This window comes from Podarcis gaigeae, assembly GCF_964106915.1.
Source record: "Podarcis gaigeae genome assembly, chromosome: 6".
NCBI classification, from domain to species: domain Eukaryota; kingdom Metazoa; phylum Chordata; class Lepidosauria; order Squamata; family Lacertidae; genus Podarcis; species Podarcis gaigeae.
Window position 1 is genome coordinate 93,497,761 of NC_139682.1, and position 26,080 is coordinate 93,523,840.

Consider the following 26,080-nt stretch of genomic DNA (forward strand, 5'->3'; position numbering starts at 1 on the left):
AGGTTGGTGAGCCACCTGATCCCTTGCCCTCCCCTCAGCCATTGCCTAGTCACACTCCTTGACCGTTGTGGGGGGAGAGGGCTGCCCGAGTCCAGAGTGGCACGCAGGGAGGCGGAGGTGGCTTGGTGGGTGATGGAGTGTACATGCACGGTGGCTACAGCAGCCCGGGTGCATGGATGGGCTGCTGCCTCCGCGACTGGTCACACTTCACCTCTTAACTGCTGGCAGGGAGGTGCACCAAGCATTCTCCCTTCCTCCCTCGTTGGTCAGCGGCCTCCCCCTCCTTCCCTCTGGGCTGGCACAGCAGCAGGCCTTTCATGGGCATCCCTTAGCTGACCACAAGGAGAGAGGTTCCGTCGCACCACCCCAGCCCCAAAGGTCCGGCCAGGCGTGGATTGCATCCCCACAGCTCTGGCTTAGTGAGACAGCCTGTTTTGGGGGCACCCAGGCAGTGTACACCCCCGAGGGCTCCAGCAAGCCCAGACATGACCCCACCCTGTAAAGTGGGGCCATGCAGAGCCCCCTGCCCACCCACACAAGGGGAAGCCCCGGCGGCCGACATGGTGAGTGACTCCTCCCAACATTGGCAGAGAGGAGGGCTGGGCTGGGGGCACCTTTGTGAGGGTGCCTAGTTTGCACCCCCTTAAAAATTGCGCCTGGGACAACAGCCCCTCTGACACACACCCCCAGGCTGCGCCACTGCCATGTCCACATCCTCAAGGCTTACCAACTGAAACTGATCCAACACAACAGGACTAGACAGTGCTCTAGACACCCAATGATACTCCTCTGCTATAACAGCGGAGTCAGGATTTTATCCTCACAATGCTTTGCAAACAAGTCACAGCGAGCTACTGTTGGTTCCACCACCTCCATTGGGCCACCCCTCTCACCCCTTCTTCCCTGGTGGGGAAGGCACCATTTTGTGGTTCGCCTCAGGTGACAAAATGTCTTGGTCCTGCCCTGCTCCTTCCTGCCCAGGAGGAGCCAATGGTCAGCCTAAAAGACTCTTCTGAGAGGCTGCAGTTATGTGACACACCTCATGTGACAGGGTTTAGCACAGGGGTCAGCAAGGGTTACCTCGCCTGGGCCGGTTCAGTCCCGCGGAGATCGCTCTGTGGGCCAGATCGCGTCTGTGTCTGCACAGACGTGATTTCCGGCGCTGCGGAAGCGAGTCCCTGCTCCATGCTGTGCCTGTTTAGCGCAGCACGCAGGGACTCGCCAAGTGGGTGACTCGGTTTGGGGGCCGTTTGGGGACCGTTTAAACGACCCCCGTGGGCCGCTTGTGGCCCATGGGCCACAGGTTGCCGACCCCTGGTTTAGCAGCTTCTGACACCTAAGCACTGCCCTCCTCTTCAGGCTTTTGACTCATGGGGAAAAGCAACATGCAAGCAGAGACAGTGTGGAGGGCTCATTTCTGAAGAGATAATAATAATAATAATAATAATAATAATAATAATTTATTTATACCCTGCCCATCGGGCTGGGTCCCCCCAGCCACAAAACACTAAAATACAATAACCTATTAAACATTAAAAGCTTCCCTAAACAGGGCTCCCTTTAGATGTCTTCTAAAAGTTTGGTAGTTATTTTTCTCTTTGACATCTGGTGGGAGGGCGTTCCACAGGGAGGGCGCCACTACTGAGAAGGCCCTCTGCCTGGTGGTTCAAAACAATTGGGGTTCAAAACTGCACAGCGAAGAGCTATAGCTCAGTGGAAGAACCGTGGCTTTGCATGCGGAAGGTTCAATCCTGGGCATCTTCAGGTAGGGCTAGGATGAGACCCTGCCTAAAATCCTGAAGAGCCACTGCCAGTCAGTGCAGACAATGCTGAGTTAGATGGACCTATGATCTGACTCCATATAAGTCAGTTTCAAATGAGTTGCTGACCAGGCCTCTAACCAAAGAGGTCCTTTTAAGTCCAAAGGCGAAGGACACAAGACACCACAGGCTGTGCTGCTGGAGCTTGCTCCAAGCCAAAATCTACAGCCATCAAAGAAAATCAGAATATTTTAAATTCATTTTAAAATAATTATGGCCAGTTCGTTTTCTCCTGCAGTTTGTAGATAGCAACTCCCATAAGATAGAGAAATACCATTTGCCACCTGAGCGAAATAGTAGGTACATGTATCCAATATTTCATTCAGAGTTCTTCAAACACTGAAACAAACTTTTTAATTAAGTTTCAGAGCTCCCTTGGGCAAGAGGCATTATTAGCTGCTATTAACAGATGGAACAGAAAATTTTATAATGTGTGTGTGTGTGTGTGTGTGTGTGTGTGTGTGTGGTTTTTTTTAAAGGAAATTGTCTGAATGGAAACTTTACAGCACGAAGGAATTGCTGAAAGAGAAAGAGAGGGAAGATAACCAGACCCACGAGAACCATCTGCCTGCTGACCATCTGGAAAACTGAAGCAGGATGGCAAAAGGATTTGACACTGCATACCTCCAGCACGAAGTCCAACTGTTTAAAATGACCCTAGAACAAAATATCTATTAATGTGTTTTGAAGTCACATCCTATGTTTGGGCCTAAGTGATTGTGCTCTTTACTATTTCTCTATCCAAAACAGTGTCTCTGTAGAGCTCAAACAGGTCAAGAGTAATTCAGGGTTCAGCCACACTTACCTTTGCAATCCGCAAAAAAAAAAAAAAAAAACGAAACCACCCTCGATTGCCGTTTGATCTGATTTAGCTGCAAAACGCGGGTTTCCTTGGGGAAAGTGCCAGGACCAAAAAAACACGACGCCTGGACACAGACCTGGAAAGCCCAGACCTGTGACTAGAAATGCAACACAAAAGGATGTGCGGATGAGCCCTCAGTTGCGTAGTCTAACAACAGAGATACAAAATACCAGCCTCTGAAGTATGCAAGTTCCTGAGTCACACAAAGCATTTGGAATTTCCTGTCTTAAATGCAGTGGTACAAAGGCAAAACGTCTTAGGTACCGTATTTTTTGCTCTATAAGACTCACTTTTCCCCTCCTAAAAAGTAAGGGGAAATGTGTGTGGGTCTTATGGAGTGAATGCAGGCTGCGCAGCTATCCCAGAAGCCAGAACAGCAAGAGGGATTGCTGCCTTCACTGCACAGCGATCCCTCTTGCTGTTCTGGCTTCTGAGATTCAGAATTTCCCCCCCTTGTTTTCTCCTTACATGGGATAGGGAAGTAAAATCCTGCTTTCTGACCCCACTCCACCAGGTATGACTATCCCATCTTCTAGCCTGCAAGGCGTCCATATTTGGACCTGATTTTTGCATGTACAGAGCACATACGTAAAGTCCAACACATATTGGCTCAAATTATGCAGCTCATTGGACCAAAGGCCTTAAAACCTCCTGCCATCAGTCTATCTCTCTTAAGCTCCACCCCCTTACTAGAAGAACGGGGATTCTTAACAGCCAGACCCATGGCCTGAAGATGGGCACTTTCCTGGTACCTTCTCAGGCTTGGGAGAAGAGGTTCATCAGGGTCCTAGTCCCAGTTCTGCCCACAAACTCCTCACTTAGCTGGTTCCTAGGCACCACCTTCATGTTCGGTGTTAGGAGGCTGTTCCTCAGCCATCAGCATAGCAGCTTCTGACTTAGGACTCAGCTACATTAGCAAAGGGGACGTGGGTGGCGCTGTGGGTTAAACCACAGAGCCTAGGACTTGCTGATCAGAAGGTCAGCAGTTCGAATCCCCGCAATGGGGTGAGCTCCCGTTGCTCGGTCCCTGCTCCTGCCAACCTAGCAGTTCAAAAACACGTCAAAGTGCAAGTAGATAAATAGGTACCGTTCTGGCGGGAGGGTAAACGGCGTTTCCGTGCGCTGCTCTGGTTCGCCAGAAGAGGCTTAGTCATGCTGGTCACATGACCCGGAAGCTGTACGCCGGCTCCCTCAGCCAATAAAGCAAGATGAGCGCCGCAACCCCAGAGTCGGCCACGACTGGACCTCATGGTCAGGGGTCCCTTTACCTTACTACATTAGCAAAGAAAAAGCGTTTAATATGTGTTATAACACTGCAACACCAGATGGCGCTGTGGAGTCCCGTCTTTCGCCAACGTGATTTCCCACTTTGAGGTTTACAACGCATTTTCCTGAAACCCATTTCTGATGCGTCTAGATCCAGCCTTAGACTGCTCATCCTTCCCCTCTCGCCCTGAGCTCAAGGCCTGGGCCACGACAAGGGAGCCGTTTGCTCTGCAAGTTCAATCAGCCCACAAATGAAGATCTCTAATGCCATTTCCTTATCTAACCTCATCACAGCTTGACCAACTCAGTTCTCTCAAACCACAGATAATTTCCTGCCCCTCCAGATATGGAGATGCAGAGGAAAGCTATGACAATTCACATTTCCAAGAGAATGCAATTAAGTAAAAGCTGATGGGAACACGACAAGAAGAACAAGGACAGGGACAAACGAAGAGTAATAGAAGATCTGGGTGTAAGATTAGACGTCTGCAATAAAGCCTAGCCTTTGCCCCTAAGAGGGAAATTGCTCTAAAGAAACATCTCTACCCAGGAAGCTTTGTTTTTTTACTGTGAAGTTGGAGAAACTAGCAGTTTAAAAAACTTTCCCATCCTTGATAAGGCAATATGATCCTTAAACCAGATGTTTGAAAACAGTGCTACTTCGTGTGGTTCTACACTCGCATGGCATCTGGGATAGGATCTGAGACCTGGATCAATGGACAGGTTTTGTTTTGTTTTTGGAAAGATTCTGTGAAAGGCTTTTTTTTTTTTAGTCACTCCATCTTATTGAAGATGTACAGCTTGGTCTTTTGGCTAACATCAAGGCTCTGTGCACACATAGCATTTGAAATGGACAGGGGTCATTTTTGCAGAGTGCCCTTTTGTACACAGCCATTTGCAATCATACATACCTTTGAGCGATAACATAATCTAAAGTGGCAGCTACTATTTGTGTTGTCTGTACACACAGGTAGGCATGTTTTTGAACTAGTGTGCAATGTTGCTCTCTTTTCCCCTCTCCTCAGTTAGTGTTTCCACAGACTTTTTTTTGTAATACTTTTTGCAGGCTTCTGAAAGAGAAGGGCTGGAAACTGGTGTGTTGATATACTGATATACAGAGTATATACAGAGTATATTAGGACACAGAGGCAACTAAGTCACTATATTGCTTCCTACTTTACAAATTTCACTCACAGACAAGTTAAACCTGGTGAGGGAGACTGGCAAAGCCCTGCAGTGTACCCCAACAGGATGTGACCCGAGAAAGTGCATTATTGGCACAAAATGGATTATAACCAGTGCTTTTTTTCCTGGGAGCATTCAGGGGTGCACAGTACCAGCACTCACAGTTCCTCCCAAAATGTTAAAAGTGTGGCACTTACTGTAACAACTTCATGGTGACTACCAGCACCTTTTTTTGCTTTTTAAAAAAACCACTGATATAACCTTCCCTGCAAATAGGGGGTTGCCATATTAGTCAAGATTTGATTTGATTTCAAAGGGGTGAGACAAAGGGGGAAGTGGGTGTTTCAAGGAGAAAAACAAGGGGACAAGGTGCCCACGGATATCCTGTGCCCAAGGCCCCCCAGAAACCTGGCCCTGATCTAGACGACTGAAATATACTCGGAGTCGAGAGTGGATTTCATGCTCTTTACTCAGCTCATAGTGGTGAGGAGAAATGGAAGTTCCCCCACAATATATGCTTTATATACATTATTTATGTGGGAATGTTCAGGGGTGCAGGAGAGGATATATTGTGAGATTATATCCTAATCCAACTTGTGCTAACACGTTCCCAAAATATCAGCAGAGTTTATGACATTCCCCTTTAAGTTCACAACGGTAACGTCTGCACAGGTTCGCTAGAACCACTATAATAATTACTCTGGTAATTTCCCCTTTGTTCCCTCTTAAAATACAAGACACGACACAGTCTTTATAAAAGTATAAAAGAGTTTACTCATGTTCTGTTCACAATGTGATCCCAGAAGGCAGACAGCTTTAAAAAGGTTACATACACTTAGAATCTATCTTATAGGAAGATAGTCCTTATTTCCTCTCTTGGCTGGGAGCCAAGAGAGCATCCTTAGATGTTTCCTCATCAAAGGAAGATGGCAGAGAGAGATGGCAGAGAGAGAGAGATGGCTGCCTGCCCTGTGCTTTTATCATTACCTGCACAGGTGAGGCCACACCCACCTCTGGTCACATGCGGAGGAAGTCCGGCCCCAGGAAGTTTACCTGCTTGCTGGACAGACATCCCTCCCCATGTTCTAACATGTACACTCTAGGAATGTTGTCATTGACTGCTCCTGTGTTTTAATCCCACAATTTACACAATGGGCTGCACGTGATTGGCTAATTCTGGGATTCTCCTGTAGGCCAATCAGGTTGTGGATTCACTTCCACCTGGAGCTGGATTGGGTGGCTCCTGCGGACCAGTCATACTGCTGCATTGTTCTAGGACCAATCAGACTGCTGTATTTTGGATCCTATTCAACTCAGTACATAACAACGACCCTTGCTTATTCTGTCAACCAGCCTCTTGCTCTAAAACCATGAGCAGGACTTGTAAGCAGGACTGTTAGGTGAGGGTGTTTTGAGGGGGAGGCCCAGAGTGCTATTTTACAGCGTATGTAGGACCAAGAGACATGGATGGCGATGGAGCTGCTGCAGTGACCTGCAACACGTGTGTCATGTTTGGCAGCCCTGTATAGGGAAGTTTTTAATGTTTGAAATGGGGTGGTGTTTTTCTGTTTTGCTGGAAGCTGCTCAGAGTAGCTGGGGCAACCCAGTCAGATGTAGTTTGGATTTGATATCCCGCTTTATCACTACCCGAAGGAGTCTCAAAGCGGCTAACAATCTCCTTTCCCTTCCTCCCCCACAACAAACACTCTGTGAGGTGAGTGGGGCTGAGAGACTTCAGAGAAGTGTGACTGGCCCAAGGTCACCCAGCAGCTGCATGTGGAGGAGCGGGGAAGCGAATCCGGTTCACCAGATTACGAGTCTACTGCTTACTGATGTGTGGCATATAAATAACAACAACAACAACAATTACTACTACTACTACTGTTACTAAACCACAAGGCACCAATAAATTGCTAGAACTAGAGCTGCTGTATAATCAGGGATAGAATCTGTGGCCAAATACATTACCATGCAGGCCTGCTTTTCTTTGGCATTTGTTTATTTCCTTGTATACTTTGCTGTCACAAGACTGCTGTCACTTCACCAAGAGATGTTTTTTATACTGGGTAGGGAGCTAGGCAGATAGACAGCCAGGCTTCAGGTGAAGGGATTTTGGCAGCTTCTAGACAGGGGTTTAATTTGAACATCGGCCATTGAGATTACCAAACGAGTCGTTGGCAACCGTTTGTTTTACTTGCTGGGTTTAACATCAGAAAGGGGCAATCTGGATTAAACTGGAAGGGACCAGAGACACACTCACCTGGCAGTAAGCCCCTCTGAACTCAGCCGGACCTTTCCCTGCTCAAAGCCATGTGAGCCAGCAAGTGCAGGCACTCCTCCCCACTCCCTCTGCTTGGCCCAATAAAGGATACCCCGCCCCAAGCAGGAAAGGTGACAGAAGATGGCATTACCAAGGTGGTTCCAGAAGGCTTCCTGGCTGGGGATCCCACTGCACCCCTCTTTTCCAGACTCTGCTGCAGATGAGGATGGGATGAGAATCATAGAATCATAGAATCCTAGAGTTGGAAGAGACCACAAGGGCCATCGAGTCCAACCCCCTGCCAAGCAGGAAACACCATCAGAGCACTCCTGACATATGGTTGTCAAGCCTCTGCTTAAAGACCTCCAAAGGAGACTCCACCACACTCCTTGGCAGCAAATTCCACTGTTTAACAGCTCTTACTGTCAGGAAGTTCTTCCTAATGTTTAGGTGGAATCTTCTTTCTTGTAGTTTGGAACCATTGCTCCGTGTCCGCTTCTCTGGAGCAGCAGAAAACAACCTTTCTCCCTCCTCTATGTGACATCCTTTTATATATTTGAACATGGCTATCATATCACCCCTTAACCTCCTCTTCTCCAGGCTAAACATGCCCAGCTCCCTTAGCCGTTCCTCATAAGGCATCGTTTCCAGGCCTTTGACCATTTTGGTTGCCCTCCTCTGGACACGTTCCAGTTTGTCAGTGTCCTTCTTGAACTGTGGTGCCCAGAACTGGACACAGTACTCCAGGTGAGGTCTGACCAGAGCAGAATACAGTGGCACTATTACTTCCCTTGATCTAGATGCTATACTCCTATTGATGCAGCCCAGAATTGCATTGGCTTTTTTAGCTGCCGCATCACACTGTTGGCTCATGTCAAGTTTGTGGTCAACTAAGACTCCTAGATCCTTTTCACATGTACTGCTCTCAAGCCAGGTGTTACCCATCCTGCATTTGTGCCTCTCATTTTTTTTTGCCCAAGTGCAATACTTTACATTTCTCCCTGTTAAAATTCATCTTGTTTGTTTTGGCCCAGTTCTCTAATCTGTCAAGGTCGTTTTGAAGTGTGATCCTGTCCTCTGGGGTGTTAGCCACCCCTCCCAGCTGCTGATTGGCTTCTTTACCTCCAAAACAACAACTGCAGCTTTAAAGTTTCCCCTTGACTGGCAGAGGTTGTCTAGGGTTGCACACAAAAGTTATCCAGGCCTAACTTGGAGATGCCAGAGAGAGATTGAACTAGTGACGTTTTGTGTGTACAGTGGTACCTCGGTTTACATAAGCTTCAAGTTACAGACTCCGCTAACCCAGAAATAGGGCTTCAGGTTAAGAACTTTGCTTCAGGATGAGAACAGAAATCGTGCTCCGGCAGCAGCGGGAGGCCCCATTAGCTAAAGTGGTGCTTCAGGTTAAGAACAGTTTCAGGTTAAAAACGGACCTCTGGAACGAATTAAGTACGTAACCAGAGGTACCACTGTTTTGCAGGAGCAATGGATGTCCCCTTAATGAATTTTGGACTTTAATGAATCCAAAATACCAAACTAGACAGGCGGCAGCCAATCAACCTCTGCTAGAGGCAGGTGATTTCTGCTGAGTGCGAACCAATCATACATGATTCTGCCCTTTGCACACCTGCCTAAGTCACTACTGTAGGCATATTTCCTTCCAGTAAAGAAGCACAGGTAAGTCACAGGCCCAGGGCGTAAGCGTCTCCAAGGGTTGGTAATTCTGACTCTGAAAGTATCAGACACGTGAGAAATACTGTTTTAAATATCAGTGACCTTTGCATCACACACAACCTTGCCAACTCGTACAGCAACATAAGCCCCGCGCAGAAGGGGTGGTATCACTTTATCTAATTTGTACCTCATTGCACGGCTTAGACTAATCCCAAAAACATTTTTCAAATTCCTAGGTGCCAATATCAAATTACGGCAACCCTGGCTTAGGGCCAGAGGACACACCAGTTGCATGCCAACGTGCTCATTAAGACTCCAACAGCTGCTGCTTCTAGGGAAATGCAGATTTGGGAGGAGAGTTTCAGTTGACAGGTGTAGCTTGTGGGGTGCGTCACTCCCCCCCCCCCATTTGGTGCTTTGCCACTCAGAGCCTCCTCACCCAACTGCTTTCCCATCCAAGGGAAGCCAGATGCGTGCTTGCAAGGGTAAATTCGCTTGGATCTCAGTAGAAGGGAGATGGCTCTGTTGGAGCTGGAGAGGGCAATAGGAATGCTGTCCTCCAATCTGTCACTTCTCAACTGAAAATAGCCCCTCACCCCTATCAAAAGGATGCTTCCCTAGAAGAAGAAGCCAAGGAGAGCTCCAGATTTGAACATGCCTTGGGGGAAGTGCTCATTGAGGGCTTCTCCCGCCCAGTGGGGTGATATGATAGCCATGTTCAAATATATAAAAGGATGTCACATAGAGGAGGGAGAAAGGTTGTTTTCTGCTGCTCCAGAGCAGCGGACACGGAGCAATGGATCCAAACTACAAGAAAGAAGATTCCACCTAAACATAGGAAAAACTTCCTGACAGTAAGAGCTGTTTGACAGTGGAATTTGCTGCCAAGGAGTGTGGTGGAGTCTCCTTCTTTGGAGGTCTTTAAGCAGAGGCTTGACAACCATATGTCAGGAGTGCTCTGATGGTGTTTCCTGCTTGGCAGGGGGTTGGACTCGATGGCCCTTGTGGTCTCTTCCAACTCTAGGATTCTATGATTCTATGATTCTAACATCAGATGCAGCATTCAGTTTTATTAGATGTGCAGACAAGAGAGTTCTTCCTGCAGGTTGAGGTGGCTGCGTGGTCCATCTTTGTTATTTGCTTCTTCTTGCTTAACTAAAGGAAGCTGCAGCTCAGCCGGGGAAGTGCTGTACCCCTTTGTACCTTGCCCAGGAACATCCAAGGCAGTTCCATTTTGAAGGCATGTCCAGCATTTGTCTAAGTATACTGTGCACTACGGGACGCGGGTGGCGCTGTGGGTTAAACCACAGAGCCTAGGACTTGCTGATCAGAAGGTCGGCAATTCGAATCCCCGTGACAGGGTGCGCACCCGTTGCTCGGTCCCTGATCCTGTCAACCTAGCAGTTCGAAAGCACGTCAAAGTGCAAGTAGATAAATAGGTACCACTGTGGTGGGAAGGTAAACGGCATTTCTGTGCACTGCTCTGGTTCGCCAGAAGTGGCTTAGTCCTGCTGGCCACATGACACGGAAGCTGTACGCCGGCTCCCTTGGCCAATAAAATAAGATGAGCGCCGCAACCCCAGAGTCGGTCATGACTGGACCTAATGGTCAGGGGTCCCTTTATCTTTACCTTTAATAATAGAAGGAAACCTCTTCCAAAAAAAGTGAAATATATGGTCAGGGGTCCCTTTACCTTTACCTTTACTGTGCACTATACTGAATCTGCCATTAGCCATTTATAACTCAATCCACCTGCTTGCCTATGCTGTAATATATAATGTGCACTTTGGCCTTAGCAGGAGGTTTTGGGGGGGTCTTTTTTTGCCCCAGTTACTTTGCCATTAGTGAAGAAGCGGCATTACCCTAAAATAGTAGGTGATCAAATTAAAGGGATGCAGCCGCTGATGTCTAGACGGTCTAGCTCATGAATGAGGCTGTGAAATATTTTTTTGATATGGCTCCATATTTAACTGTCACCTTTTTGGGTGGTAATATTTCTGTTTGAAGTTTTGTAATTGCGGCTCTTCCAGTGGCACCCAATGATAGTTTATATTAATTGTGCACTGCGCCAGAGGGGGAGATAAACCTTTGAAGAGAGCAAGGCTAATTCCTGAAGAACTTGTAAATCAAAATAGGGCCTATGAGCTGGAGGAAATGGTTTTGAGTCCCTTAATTATGCGGTCCTTGGTTCATTATTCAAAGGTGCTGATCTCAGTTCCATATTCTGGATGAAACTGCACTTCCATATTAAATGAGGGGGTAACCAAACAACCTTAGCATGTCTGCCCAGAGACACAAGCCTCTTTCAAGAGTGTCTCAGGGGCCATGTGGTGTCGTGGTTAAAAGCAGTTGACTTGTAATCTGGTGAACCGGGTTCGCTTCCCCGCTCGTCCACATGCAGCTGCTGGGTGACCCTGGGCTAGTCACACTTCTCTGAAGTCTCTCAGCCTCACTCACCTCACAGAGTGTTTGTTGTGGGGGAGGAAGGGAAAAGGAGATTGTTAGCCACTTTGAGACTCCTTTGGGTAGTGATACAGCGGGATATCAAATCCAAACTCTTCCTCTTCTTCTCTACACTCCAGGTGGAAGCTGAATGCTGTCATCTAATGGAAAAAAATACTCAGTCTGCAGCTCAGCTGGGGCACTGGTAGTTTTTAACCATCCTCTGCTTTTGTGCAACTGGACCTGCAGATGTTAGTTGGAATTCAACATAGCAATGTGGGGTATGGTTTTTTTTGGTGGGGGGGGAGATGAGGTCTACTCATGCAACAGGAATTTTTCCCCTTCTCCCTTCACACCTCCCTAAAAGTGTTTTGGGGGTTCCCCAAACCCTCCAGAACAGATTTAGGGGGGAAACAGAGGGTGTGGGAGAGGAGGAAGGGAAGTCCTGTTGAGCTCAATGAACACGTTGACCCAGTGTGTGCCAGCTGTGGACAAGGTAACTTTCATGCAAGGGATCATTAGGAGAGGAATTGAAAATAAAACTGATGTTATTACCGTATTTTTTGCACCACAACACTCACTTTTTTCCTCCTAAAAAGTAAGGGGAAATGTCCATGCGTGTTATGGAGGGAATGCCTATGGGCAGCATGCCTACGGATTTTCCTCCTCTAAAAACTACGTGTGTGTTATGGTCAAGTGCGTGTTATAGAGCGAAAAATACGGGTATATAAATCTTCAGTGTGACGACATTTAGAATGCTGTGTTCAGTTCTGGGTGCCACACCTCAAAAAGGACATTGTAGAGATAGAAAAGAGCAGCTGAAATGATCCAACGGGTTAGAGCTACTCCCCTTGAGTTGCAACATTTTGGACTTTTTAGTATAAGATAAGGTGAGGGAAAGACGACTTGATTGAAGTCCAACACTACCTTGGATCAAATCTATGCTTAGTCTGACCCTTTTGTTTCCCTCCCTTTATGGTTTTGATCTGTGGGCTACTATTAAAATGAGGCTGCATTTTAACCTGTATTTTAAATTGGTTCCACCCCCCCCCATTATGTTTTTATTGTAATTTTACTGGTGTTAGCCACCCTGAGCCCGGCTCTGGCCAGGGAGGGCAGGGCATAAGTAACATTTTTAAAAAATATTATTATTATTATTATTATTATTATTATTATTATTATTATTATTATATTTCAAACTCCACATTTCCAAATCCTTCTTCATCACTGGTTAGATACACTTCCAGAGGATGATCAGGAACATTTGTTATTAAGAAGGATGAGAAGGACACTTCAGAAGATTACAGTCAAAACTATCAATCATCACCCCCAGCAACGCCATGCATCATACAGCTATGGTACACTTCTTTCCTTTGAATTCTAAAACATTTGCTAATTCATGACGCCAAAAATTTGACATTGACTACCAGTGCCTTTTGTAAAGAAAATATAAAAATCAGCTGTCAAACAATTTATCCATTTATCTACTGTCATATGTCACCCTGGGCTCCTTCAAGAGAAAGGGAAAGATATACATTCAATAAATAAATAAAAATATAATAGGTACCACTTTCCACATGGAAAACAAACAACTTTACGGTCATTTCAGGCAGTCCAGGAAGCTACGCAATCCCCCTTTCAAAGTGGCCTCATATATCCAGTGAGTTTTCTCATGATATCAACAAAGCCTTTCTATTGGTTGATGATCCTTAAAAACACCTTTCTGGCTTCCATAAAGCATTTGCAGAGGCTGTCTCTACTTCAGCACGTCTTTGCCCTTAAATATCCAGTCCCAATCCCCCTGCGTAAAGGCCACGTTTTACATATTAATAGGCACACACATAAGATGTAGTACTTCTGCCCTTCCAACAATGAACAAATTGGTTATATCCATATTGCATCACAGAAAGTTATGGTGGGAAACCTGGGCTATTTTGCTGCATCAGTGTACCTGGAAGCTGGTAAAAAATAAAATAAAAAGGTAAATGACCTCTGGACGGTTGAGTCCAGTCAAAGGCAGCTATGGGATGCAGCGCTCATCTCGCTTTCAGGCAGAGGGAGCCAGTGTTTGTCCACAGACAGCTAAACTGCTTCTGGCACAACGGGACACTGTGACGAGTGCCAGAGGGCACGGAAACACCATTTACCTTCCTGCCATAGTGGTATCTATTTATCTACTCGCACTGGTGTGCTTTCGAACTGCTAGGTTGGCAGAAACCGGAATAGAGCAGACTTAGCTACCAGATGTTGGGAGATATGTCAATGGAGGAATTTGCCTTATCTCCTTTTAATGCCAGGTAAGTTCAGTTCTGGAAATCACTGCCAAATGACTTAACACATTGGCCACAGTCGTACGTAATGCAAAGCCTTGGTTTACTGTACCATACAAGAACGCATCCAGACAAGCCCTTCTGCTTCACTTTTCCCTTCATGGAAGCAGATAAACAAACCACAAAGGGGAGCCAGCATTTGTTGCAGGCCTAGCAACCATGGTTTGTTAAGGCAAAAAAGCCCACAATCCAGAGTTTGGATAGACTGCTAAGCTACCGCTTCATGGTTTGTTTTTCCATTCACATAGAGGGAGACGCAAACCAGAACTTCTGGAGCTGTGTGCACAGGATCCGTGGCAGCTGGTGCCTCTTGTTGCTAGAGGGACAGAGTTGACAGCAGGATAGTTAATGGTAGGCAGAGCCAGGGGCAACAACAGACAGAGCTGCTGGTAGTCTGGGCATTTCAAGGCTCACCTACTTGAGAGTAAACCCAGTCAATGCAGTAGAACTTACTTCTGAATAAAACAGACAGGAATGTGTTAGCAATCACAGCTAAGTTGTATAGCATCAGTATGTATTACATATTATACATTACACAAAGTGACAAAACACCTCCAGGAATAGGAAAAGCAAAAAGCAAGCATTTTGGTCCATAAAGGGGGAACCCTCAAAAATCTATAGCTAGTCAATATTTCCATTTGAACAAACCATAACGTCACAAAACAGAGGAAAAGCTTTTGCGTTCTCTAGAATTCTTCATCAGGCTGGATGTTACACAAAGCAAGGGATGGGAGGATGAAGAAAAACAAGACAATTAAGTTGGGTATTGCAGCCGTTAGGTCATTTATTTAATTTTGTAGTCATGACATCATTTATTATGCCTCATCCACGCCCTGCTTTGTTAACATCCAGCCTGATGAGTTCGGGAGAACTCAAAGGGAAGGACAGGAGGAAAGAGAAACTGCGGGTGGAGGGGAGATAATCTATTTATGTATGTACCAGGGGCTGTGCCTCTGCTCAGCCTGCTCAACCATCCCCTGCTATTCCCTTCATATTAACCCTCTAGAGCTTCTTTTTCCTACCCCTTGCAAGTACCTAAGCTCACTTTTCCCCAGCCCAACCTCACTTCTGAAGCCACTTCTTCCTTCTATTCTGAAGACCCACTTTGCACCAATTATCTCTCTCACTCCCTGCCTCCTCACCCTCCTTTTGTGCAACCCCTCCGTGCACGCAGACGGCTTGCATCCTCTTTCTCCCCCACACTGCAGCTACTAAGCCCTCTGTTTACCTTCTGCCCAGTTATAAATACACCATCCCTTCTATTCTGCAGACCTTTTCATGCCTCCGCTTTCATCTTTACCCCGGTCCTCATGCCTCCCACTCCCTCCTTTTTTGCACCTCCATTTTTACTTCCACTCATTATCTCCCCTGTGAGCCAGTGTGGTGTAGTGGTTAAGAGCGGTAGACTCGTAATCTGGGGAACCGGGTTCGCGTCTCCGCTCCTCCACCTGCAGCTGCTGGGTGACCTTGGGCCAGTCACACTTCTCTGAAGTCTCTCAGCCCCACTCACCTCACAGAGTGTTTGTTGTGGGGGAGGAAGGGAAAGGAGAATGTTAGCTGCTTTGAGACTCCTGAAGGGGAGTGAAAGGCGGGATATCAAATCCAAACTCCTCCTCCTCCTCCCTGCTCCTTGCTTTTCTTGACTCTCCCTTGAACACAGACCTCTCCACGCCCATGGCCCATCCTCTCTCCTATTATGCAGCCTCTTTTGGGCACACACCCCATGATTATATACGTTATTGTATCTGAAGAGCCAAGCTCTCAGCTTGTTCTGTTATGCAGCTAGTTCAGTTATGAATGTTGTACATATATGGGTGTTTGCTTGTTAATAAAATATATCTTCTAAATTACTACAGTGGTACCTCGGGTTAAGTACTTAATTCGTTCTTAACCTGAAACTGTTCTTAACCTGAAGCACCACTTTAGCTAATGGGGCCTCCTGCTGCTATCACACCGCCGGAGCACGATTTCTGTTCTCATCCTGAAGCAAAGTTCTTAACCTGAAGCACTATTTCTGGGTTAGCAGAGTCTGTAACCTGAAGCGTATGTAACCTGAAGTGTATGTAACCCGAGGTACCACTGTACATTGAATCTGGAACTTCATGTTGAAAACAACGCACGGTGCCAGGAGTTAAATACATTGTGTGAAGGTACTGTGGAATATTTGAGGGCTCTTCATATTTTCTCTCACACATATGAGGCAGCTGAGGAATGAAGGAGGGAGACGTTTGAGTAGAGTGAGGAGGGAAAGACACTGAAAGGAAAAATGTGGCTGTTTTAAACAGCAGCAGCAGTTTCAGTAAAGTAGGAGCAGAATATTACTGAGAGCAAAATGGCAATTTTAAACCACAGCAGAGGTTTGAGTAAAGCTGGGATGGAGAAGCACTGACAGGTTGTTGTCATTTTTAAAAACTGTTTATAACAAAGATAAATAGGAGAGATGGTTAACACTAAACAGCTGGCAGAACAGAGGCTTTCCAAAATCACTTCTTGTTGTACTCAAACCTTATTTTAAACTGCCACTCTTCCCAGTGTCACTCTCTGCTTGTTTTGCAAGAAGCCAAGGGAACCAGGCAGAGGGCCTTCTCAGTAGTGGCACCCGCCCTGTGGAACGCCCTCCCACCAGATGTCAAAGAGAACAACAACTACCAGACTTTTAGAAGACATCTGAAGGCAGCCCTGTTTAGGGAAGCTTTTAATGTTTAGCAGACCATTGTATTTTAAGATTCGGTTGGAAGCCGCCCAGAGTGGCTGGGGAAACCAAGCCAGATGGGCAGGATATAAATAATAAATTATTATTATTCTTATATTACTACTCAACCCTCTGTCTGCCATTGTTTTAAATGGCACTTTCCCTTCTCTGTCTCTCCACTCCTGCTTTATCCAAACCTCTGTTGTTTGAAATGGCCACTCAGTATTATTTCATACAAGTATTTATTCAAACCTCAACTGTGGTTTAAATCATCCACTCCCCCCCCCTTTCAGTGTTCTCCCCCGTCTTACTGTACTCAAACTTCTCTCACTTCCATTCTTCAGCTACCTCATCAAGGAGTCATCAGGGATTCCACAGCACTTTACTCAAACCTCTACCATTGTTTAAAATCACTGTCTTCCTCTGAAATTTCTGCTGTTGTTTTGAACCAACCACCACTTTCTTCCTCTCAGTGTATGCCACTGCTGTTCTGCAACAGAACACCGTAACGGAAGCCAGAGCACACGGGAAAACCATTTACCTTCCTGCCACAGCAGTACCTATTATTGAAATATCTGATCATAGTAAAAAAAAAGAAGTAGTCTACTGACAGGTACATGCCAAATGACTTTTTCCTCAGCCTCTGTTAAAATTAGGCACTGATTCTGCCCAGGAGATCCACATTTATACAGGGAGTTCTGCAGTGATATAGTATCACATTGAAGCAGATTTAAACAGGTGAAAAATGTACAGCAAGATTCAAGTACACACAGATGAATGCATCATATGGTCACTGAACATATTTGTACATACGCTCACACACACCTCTGCACGTCTCATGAGTGTGCGTACACACCCTTTACAGATTTCTAGCTGAGAGGAAAGAAAAAATATGGCATGAAATCTCTTAACACCACTGGCAAATGAAGCATGAAACATACTTTCAAGGAAGAGGCAGTAACGGAGCCAAGTTAAATATTTCATTTCAGGAGCAAACCCATTAATGTTGAGGATTCTGACCTTCAAATGGTGAAATTGCTTGGGGAAGAAATCATAGAATTGCAGGGTCATCTAGTCCAACCCCCTGAAATGTAGGGATCTCAGCTGGATCATACATGACAAGTGTCTGGATCCGTAGCGGGTTGGACTAGAGTGCCTTCCAATGACACAATTCTATGATTCTATGATTCAACCTCTGCTTAAAATCCTCCACCACCTCTCGTTGGAGACTGTTCCTCCGTCGAATTTGACACAAGCACACACAGAGAGAAAGAAGAAAATCAGACTGCAATGGAGAGAATGCCTATTGCTTCCCATTCTTCTAAATGAACGCCGGGCTGGTTGAAGTCCAACAGTTAGTCACATAAGAGTCAACAGCAAATTGACAAGAGCAACATCCCGATATTAAATTATCTTGCCCAGGAACAGTTTTTTATTAAGGCCATAATTTACTCGTGCCTGCTAAAGGAAGGTGACCGCGGATTGAATTATGCTGTCCCTACCTGGGAGGATTTTGACCCTGTGGGCAAAAATAAATAGGAAGGGGGAAAGGGGGAAAGAAAAACAAAGAAATGTGACCTTTCCTATCCCTGACCTCCCCTTCTTATTCAGATTTTAAATGCAGCCAGTTAGAAATACAGTGGAATGAATCAACACCGGTCGCATAGAAACAGCCCGTGCTACTCCTTGTTCAACACACCACAAATGGCTGCCCAGAAAAGTTTCAAAAGATAATTGTAGGGTTGCCGTATGTCAAGAATTTCCAAGACATCTCTGGAATACTTTTCTGTCCGGATTTTCACTGTTTGAAATATGGCAACCCTAGGTAATTGACTTTTGCACAGGGCCGCCCCAAGAGTCACCTACAGTCAGCTAGTTGTGTAATGCTATATAGGCAGGGCCGGCCCACACATGCGGTGACCTGAGGCAGCTGCCTTAGGCGGCAGAATCCAAGGGGTGGCATTGCTATGGCTTCTCCACCTGTGATCTGCTCTGGATGACAAAGAAGTAAGGAGAAGCAGCATGAAATCTCAGCAGAAGCCACCACATTTATATGTCACAGAGGATATATTTTATTGTTTTGATTTGAACCAACTGGTCAGCTCTTTGGCTACTAGTCAAATAAACAGTATTTTGAAACTGATCTCTGGCTAAAGTGAAGACCTGTGTAACTACAGAGTAATACGCACAGAGAAAGCAGGTATACTCCTTAGGTGTCATCGGCATTTGTTTAATCCGTTTGATCATTAACCTTTAGCTTTATTGCAAAGTGAAGCTCTTTCCTAATTACCTACAAAGTATATTACAATCCTTAAACTGCTAGTAAAGATGCTCAGTCAAAGAACCACAACCTACGCTTTCTGTTGCTATATTAATCACAGCAGCTGCCTGGCTGCAGAGCAAACCCGAATGATGTTCTATAACAGAAACATTACAACTGGCATCACACTACAGCTAAAAAAAACCCTCTCTCCAGATAAAGTTGTCTATCTCAACAGACAGAGAATATTCTAAAATATGCTTGAAAGTCCTCTCTCTCTCACACACACACACAAACAAACGCACACACAATCAGAATCATGCACAATGAATACTGTGGAGAGAAATAGCAGCCAGAATATATGGTGAATGTTTTCATAGGTCCAATGTCCCCACTGTGTGGATCCAGAACCGGCCTCCACAGTCACTTACGGACTCATTGTTAAAACCGTGTTTTTGGAAGACAATCTTAATTGGCTACGAGTGATCACCAAAGAAAGAAGAAGAAAGAAGAGGTGCTCTTTTGCAAGAATCAGCATTTAGAATTCCAGTACAAACCTAACACAGGGGTTATTATATGGAGTTGTGCACTGGAGGGATATAAATGACCAGGCTAGGCAGAGCACAATGCAGTACAGAGTGTGCTTTTCTGTTACGGATGTGGAGAAGGAAACAAATAAAAGATTTTCAGGGAAACCTTCCCCCTGCCAGCTTGAGCCCTCCCCGCTATAAACACTATTAAGAGATATAATCATATAACTCTCACCCCTTCCAATTTTCAGGACTGAAAGGTACATTCGCCAGAACGAGTTACAGGCTGCTGAATGGTGACAGCCACCCAAGATTTCTGTTCAGCAAGATAATGAGTTTTAATTCGCAGACATTCCTTTCAAAAGAAAGTTATGAGATACATTTCCTTTAAGGAGAGACTGAGCCATGAAAACTGCTTATCCACAGGCAACACTTCACACAGAGCTGCTCACACAGAGAAAGAGGTTGACTTTTAAAAACTTTGAGTAGCCAGTCCTGTTTTTAATGGCTTTACCTTTTTTTGTATACATGTTGTTGTATAAAACCCTGAAATATAAATACATTTACAGAATCTATTAACTGACTTAGAAGTGTGTCCTCAGTTCTTCAACAAGCAAATAATAATAATAATAATAATAATAATAATAATAATAAAAGATGTTTGGGATTTTTTTGCAAGCCTGTGCTTTCTAAGAAGAGGCCTCTCTCCTACCTCTCCATTCAGACAGGAGGGAATGCCTCTCCTGAAATACTCATGCTTGCTGCGATTCAGGCATCCCACCATTTAAACCCAAAGAAAGCTTTCTTTCTTCAGAACTGTTATCTTGCTTGTGGGTGCATCCACGCAGAGCAATACATTTGCACGATCTTGGCTTGAAAGAGTTGCCAGAAGGAGGCATACAACTTAGGGACCCTGAATTTGTGGAGGGTTCACTCCTATTCTTCTAGAAAAAGAGGTGCTGGAACTCACCACAAACACCTCCCTCATTTCCTTAGAATGGCAGTGGCACCCACCAGGAGTGCCAACTTGGCCCCGCGACCATGGGTGCCCGGGCCGTGGGTGCCATGCAGCATGCGTGGCCCTGGCATCGAAATTTGTGGGTGCCCAGTGCCTTCATGGGGAGTTTTGTGGGTGCTTGGGTACCCAGGGCCCCAGGGAGTTGGCACCTATGGTACCCACCTGAAAGTTGGCATAACCCACCTGAGAGGTGCTGGAACTAAACTGGGGGGGGGAGCCCTGCTCCTTAACCTTTTCTTCTCTCAAGGAGAAGGCAGTGGAGTTTAGGATCAGAGTTTTCCTTCTCCTAGATGGGCTCCCTTCCCAGGTTGACAAGCCTCATCTGCCAACTCACTTCCCTCTTCCCACATGCAGAAACCACTTTCTTGACCATTGGACTGGTCTTGTCCACTCAATCTGCTGGAGCCTGCCTTTGCATACAGAAGAAGTCCCTAACTCACTGAGGGTCTGAGACACATCAGCTACCCTCACATGGTTTAGCTGGCCTGTTGAAGCCATTCTCAGGGTGTGGCCACTGTCACATGCTTCTAGGAGCCACAGGTGAGACCTGAGTGCAAGGTGGGAACCAAAAGTGAGCAAACTACCCCAGAAGGAGCATGGCGTGTCCCCCACCAGAGGTCAACAAAAGAGGCTTAAAGACTTTCTACTACTTTTTTTTAGATTTGCCTTGAGAAACACCGACAACTGGGAAACACTGGCCTGCAAGTGCTCCAACTGGAAAATAGCCTCTACCAAAGGTGTCATGGAAGACGCTCAAACTCAGGACAAAAGGAAGAAACGTGCTAAGAGGAAGGCATGTTTGGCAAACCCTCACCATGATTAGCTTCCACCCCGGAAACCTATGTCCCCACCGTGGAAGGATGTGTGGATCCAGAATTGGCCTCCACAGTCACTTACGGACTCACTGTTAAGACTGTGTTCACGGAAGACCATCTTACTTGGCTACGAGGGATCGCAAAAGATGAAGACTGTCCCCCCTAACATCCCATAGTGATGACTACTGGGATAGAATCAGGTGCGGTTTCGTTTGTGTGCAGAGCTGGTAAATGTGGTCTCTTTAGTGACTACATCGCACCAACAACTTAACTGGATTCAACATAAAAACAGGCTCAGGGCTGACCTGAGATACTTTGGTGCCTGAGGAAGAAAATAAAAACACAGACAGTATGCTCATCAGCCTCACATACAATCCACCGAGAAGTAGATTGTACAAGCCCCATTGAAATGAACGCTCAATGAAAACTTCTTAATGAAGTGTGCCTCATGGGTGAAATCCCACTCTGCCTGCCCCCCTTCATGGCAAAGGAACCCCTGAGTGTAACTCAAAAGGGGAAATACAAAACAAAATACGGAATTGCCCCCCTCTGTAGTTATATTTGATGCCTGGATTTCATTCCACCACCACCCATAAACTCACAAGCAAAAGGACCGGCTTCGTCTACAGAGGCTGCTACAAAGAGTTGCCCTCTTTTCTCCCGATTTTATGATCCTTCTAATTCTTACAGAAAGAGAAACCCGAAATGTTCAATTAGCCAAAACGCCTTGGAGGTCTGTCAAAGGGAGCGCGTAGGAACCAGCCCCAGCATAACTCAGCAATCTTGTGTTTATTTGCATTGCACCCCCCCACTGGCAGAATTCCAACACAAAGACACCCTTCTCCAACAAAGGAAAGCCAGAGGGAAGGGAAGCAAAACACACAAATCCATATATATATTTCAGGAACTGACTGGAAGGGCGCAGAGAGCAGAAGAAAGCTTCGGTCTGCGAAGACCCCTCTGAATGCTAAGCAGCCTCGAGGCGTCTCTCCACCGCGTCTCCGCGCCGCGCAGGTTTGTTTTCCAAGGCGCGATCGCGCCAGATCCGTGGATCCCAGAACAAGCAAGCTGTCTTCAGAAGGGGCGGGATGTTAGGGGAAACCGAGTGACCATTCTCCGTAGGGAGGGGGGTGGCGGTGGAGTGTCACTCCAGCCGACAAAACGAAAGACCATGGCAGCTGGAGATAGGTGGAAACGCGCCGCGAGTCTCCACGCAAAAGGGAGGGAGCGAGGACGGGTCGGTCCCCCAACCCTGCCACTACACAAACACACCACACAAACACACTGTGCAAGCCCTTCGCGCCGTTTTGCAAGGAAATGCCCTTCGGACTTCCCTTCCCCTCGTGTCACAAAGCCCACAGTGCCGCCACTTTGCTGCAGATTCCCTCCAACAGATCTTTCAGAGGGGCAGGGGCGCAACAGAGAAAAATACACACACACGCATGCACCCAGGCGAGCGTGGATTTCAGAGCAACTTACCTGGGGGGCGTCTCTGTTTTGGCTGGATGGGCCGATTGCCTATTCTGCGAGGGTCTGAGCACCCCTGGTTCCAGCAGGCAAGGCAGTGGCGGGTGGAAAGTGTGTAGACTGGCAGCAGCAAAGGCGGCGGGAGCGCAGCGGCGCGGGCAGGAGGGAGGTGGCGCACCACGCGCCCTCAAGCTCTCGCCGAGGCGCGTCTGGCGTGCTTCCTGGCCGGGCTCTCCAAAAGCGTGTGCTGGATCCCCCCCTGCTGCAGGGGGCGCCGATGCTTCATGCTCTGCCGAGGGGAGGGGGACCCCCCTTCCTCCGCCCACGCGCACTGCGAGAAGCCAGGCGGAGAGACGAGCATGCGAATGGGGGGGGGGGTTAAATGTGGGGTGCGATCAGCAGGAGCCCGAAACCACAATCTCAGTCTGCTGGGATGACTCCCCGAGTTTTCAGCCAGCTCCAAACAATCCCGTTTAAGAGACTGTGATGCGCGGAGAGCAAAATCACTGAAGTTCGCCGAAACAATGCAACGTTTAAAAAGACGTTTTGAAAAGGAAAGAAGGAAAGAAAGCTAAGCGGTTTGCGTTTTCCCAGGTTGGGCTTCAGGGACCTCGCGAGCCCCTGCTAAGAACCGCCAGCCGCTCTGTTTGAGCACAGCTCAGCTGGGCAAAGAGGGCAGAAGGTGCTGCAGAGCATCTCCCACCTCCAAAAAGCTGCAGCATCTGCTTAAACACACACACACGGAAACTTCGAGTTCTGCTCCGACTCGGTGACTGAGAAGCATCCGAAGGGTGGAGCCTCTGGAGGGAAGGAGGCCCCGAGAGATTTCGCTTGAGCTGCAGAGCAGAAGAGCAAAAGGAAAGAGAGCGGGAGCTACGAGCCCATTTGGCCCAACAGGTTGCAGGTTGCCAACTCCCCTCTGGAGTCCGTTTAAAAAATCGACAGATGCTAACTGAGGAGTTGCTGCCAGCGCCCGCTGAATACGATTAACCAGGCAGCTCCGGCCCTCCCTTTGGCTGCTGTCCGTGGTGCTGAAAGCTCTCCAGTAGCTCGTTATTGGGGATAAAATCCTTTTCTAACCTCATTAGTCGGCGCTCATCAGCGGCGCGCATCCTGATCCTTCGCCTCAATCATCGCAAATGAAGCTTTACGTCCGCTTGGCCGGGTTTTAATTATTATTTTTTTGACCTTTTGCCTGGACCAAAATAAACGGATTTTCTTATTAACAGGATAAAGACAATGCGAGAAAGCGAAAGAAATGCTGGCTGCTTTGAGTCTGTGCATCCGCTACGTGCCTATAGGATCGCGCATGTTTATTTGAAATCAAAATGCCCCATCTTTTTTCTGGCTGCACACCCAAAAGCGGGTCACTAGTGTGCGTCAAGTATCTTTTTTAAGGGGGCGGAGGAAAAGCAGTGACCCAGTGCCTGCCGTTTGGCTCAGATACCATGGAACGTTCCCAAAAGGATGCAATAGGAAAGATTAAGTGAACAAATGAAAACTTGTCATAGTATTAAAAGAGAGAGATTAGTACGTGCACTCGCAGCTCTATTATCCTCTTGCCAAATATATCAGACTTTTTGAGCATATTAAATCAGCACACCAAAGCCTGCTATTTTCTGCTTAAATCTCTATCTATGGAATAGACTACATCCCTGGTATCCCTCAAAGGTCCCTCGTGCTGCGAAAAGCCCCATCCAATCAGAATGCTTTGATTCCTCAATAAGGCAGGGTGAAAGAGCATGGCTACAGACCTCCTTTGTTTATTGCTTCCTTTCTAGTGGTGGCTGACACTATCCAAAGAGTTTTGGGCTGGTAAAATTGGGCATTATCCCCACAGTACCACTGTGGCATCCAAAGCCATCTAATACTGGCCTCTTCTCAATTCCCCAGGCCAGGCAGTAAAGGGAGCCAAAGCACTGGTTCCAAGTCTAGCTCAGCACTGTCTACTTTAGGCATTCCTTGCAACACAGTGGGCTGAAGTGAGCCCAACGGTCATGTGCTGGTAGTTTTCCAGGTGTTTGATAGCAGCCTGTTTCTACAGTTCCTAACAGGGAGCAAAAACAGGAATTTTTAAATTTAGCTTCTCTTGGGCTCAATTGTCCCTAGTGGGCTAAGTTTGGCTCAGCGTGCCATAAAGTACAAGCCTGGTTTATTTTGATTGGTAGTAGTGATGTATGGAAGTGAAAGCTGGACCATAAAGAAGGCAGACCACCGAAGAATTGATGCTTTTGAATTATGGTGCTGGAGGAGACTCTTGAGAGACCCATGGACTGCAAGAAGATCAAACCTATCCATTCTGAAGGAAATCAGCCCTGAGTGCTCACTGGAAGGACAGATCCTGAAGCTGAGGCTCCAAGACTTTGGCCGCCTCATGAGAAGAGAAGACTCCCTGGAAAAGACCCTGATGTTGGGAAAGAAGGGGATGACAGAGGACGAGATGGTTGGGCAGTGTTCTCGAAGCTACCAGCATGAGTTTGACCAATCTGCGAGAGGCAGTGGAAAAGAGGAGTGCCTGGTGTGCTCTGGTCCATGGGGTCACGAAGAGTCGGACACGACTAAACAACTAAACAACAACAACAAAGTTCTCCCAGGTCTCAAGCAATATACTTTCCTACCCCTACAATGTGAGGTGCCAGCAGTTTAATGTCCGTACGCCAAGAATCTATAGTGCTTGTGACTCTTCTAAATAGCCTTTCAGCCACTTTTAGGCCTATAATTCTGAAAGACCATCATAAAGCATGAAGGCTCCTAAAACAGGCACGCAAAATGGAAAAGCACCGGCCATGCCAGATCAAGATCACCAAAAGAGAGCTAACAGCACAATCGCTTCTTTCCCTGATACAAAGGCAATGATGCACATTAAGTTGGGTAGCTGGGCAATTCTTCTGGCTGAGACTGAAATCATGCCAGAGGAATGATAAATAGTTGCTGGGCACTGGCTCATTAACTCTGCCCTTTTGCTAAGGCAGAGTGGGAGAGGAGCCTCTCTAGAGACATTCCAGGAACGACCACCGTCCATTTGACATCATAGCTAGAAGTTCAGCCTGCACATAACTGACAACCAGCTAACTAGGAAGAGTTACTTTAACCTGAATTATGTCTGCCTCATTCACTAGCATCTTTTAATTTGTTTGGAGGCAGTGGAAGCAGAGAGGCTAACACACACCATAGCTTAAAGTCCCCTCCTTCCAGCGACTGAGGGGGAGCCGCAGAGCACTGCAACTATGACATAGTGAATTGAGCAGAATGGAAGGCCAGAGGCGGGAGGGCACCAAATTTTGGGCTCACACAGTGCCACTGAAATGTGAAAGACCAAGGCCTGCCCCTGCCAGCTCTTTGGCAAGGCAGGAAAAATGGGAAGCCATGATCCCCCAAATCAGTGGTTTTCTTTAATATATATGTGTGTGTGTGTGTGTGTGTGTGTGTGTGTGTGTGTGTGTGTAATTTCAACATAAC

The 26,080-nt window shown here is 46.7% G+C and overlaps 1 protein-coding gene across 1 annotated transcript in view; it reads right to left on the bottom strand.

Annotated features, from left to right (window-relative positions):
- The window catches only part of FAM163A (family with sequence similarity 163 member A), a 100,451-nt gene extending 76,535 nt beyond the window's left edge, over window positions 1–23,916 (bottom strand). Inside the window, exon 1 of the mRNA XM_083744043.1 lies at window positions 22,634–23,916. The gene's annotated coding sequence lies outside the window, so the exon portion shown is untranslated. The remainder of the gene's footprint in view (window positions 1–22,633) is intronic.
- Between the last annotated feature and the right edge of the window lie 2,164 nt (window positions 23,917–26,080).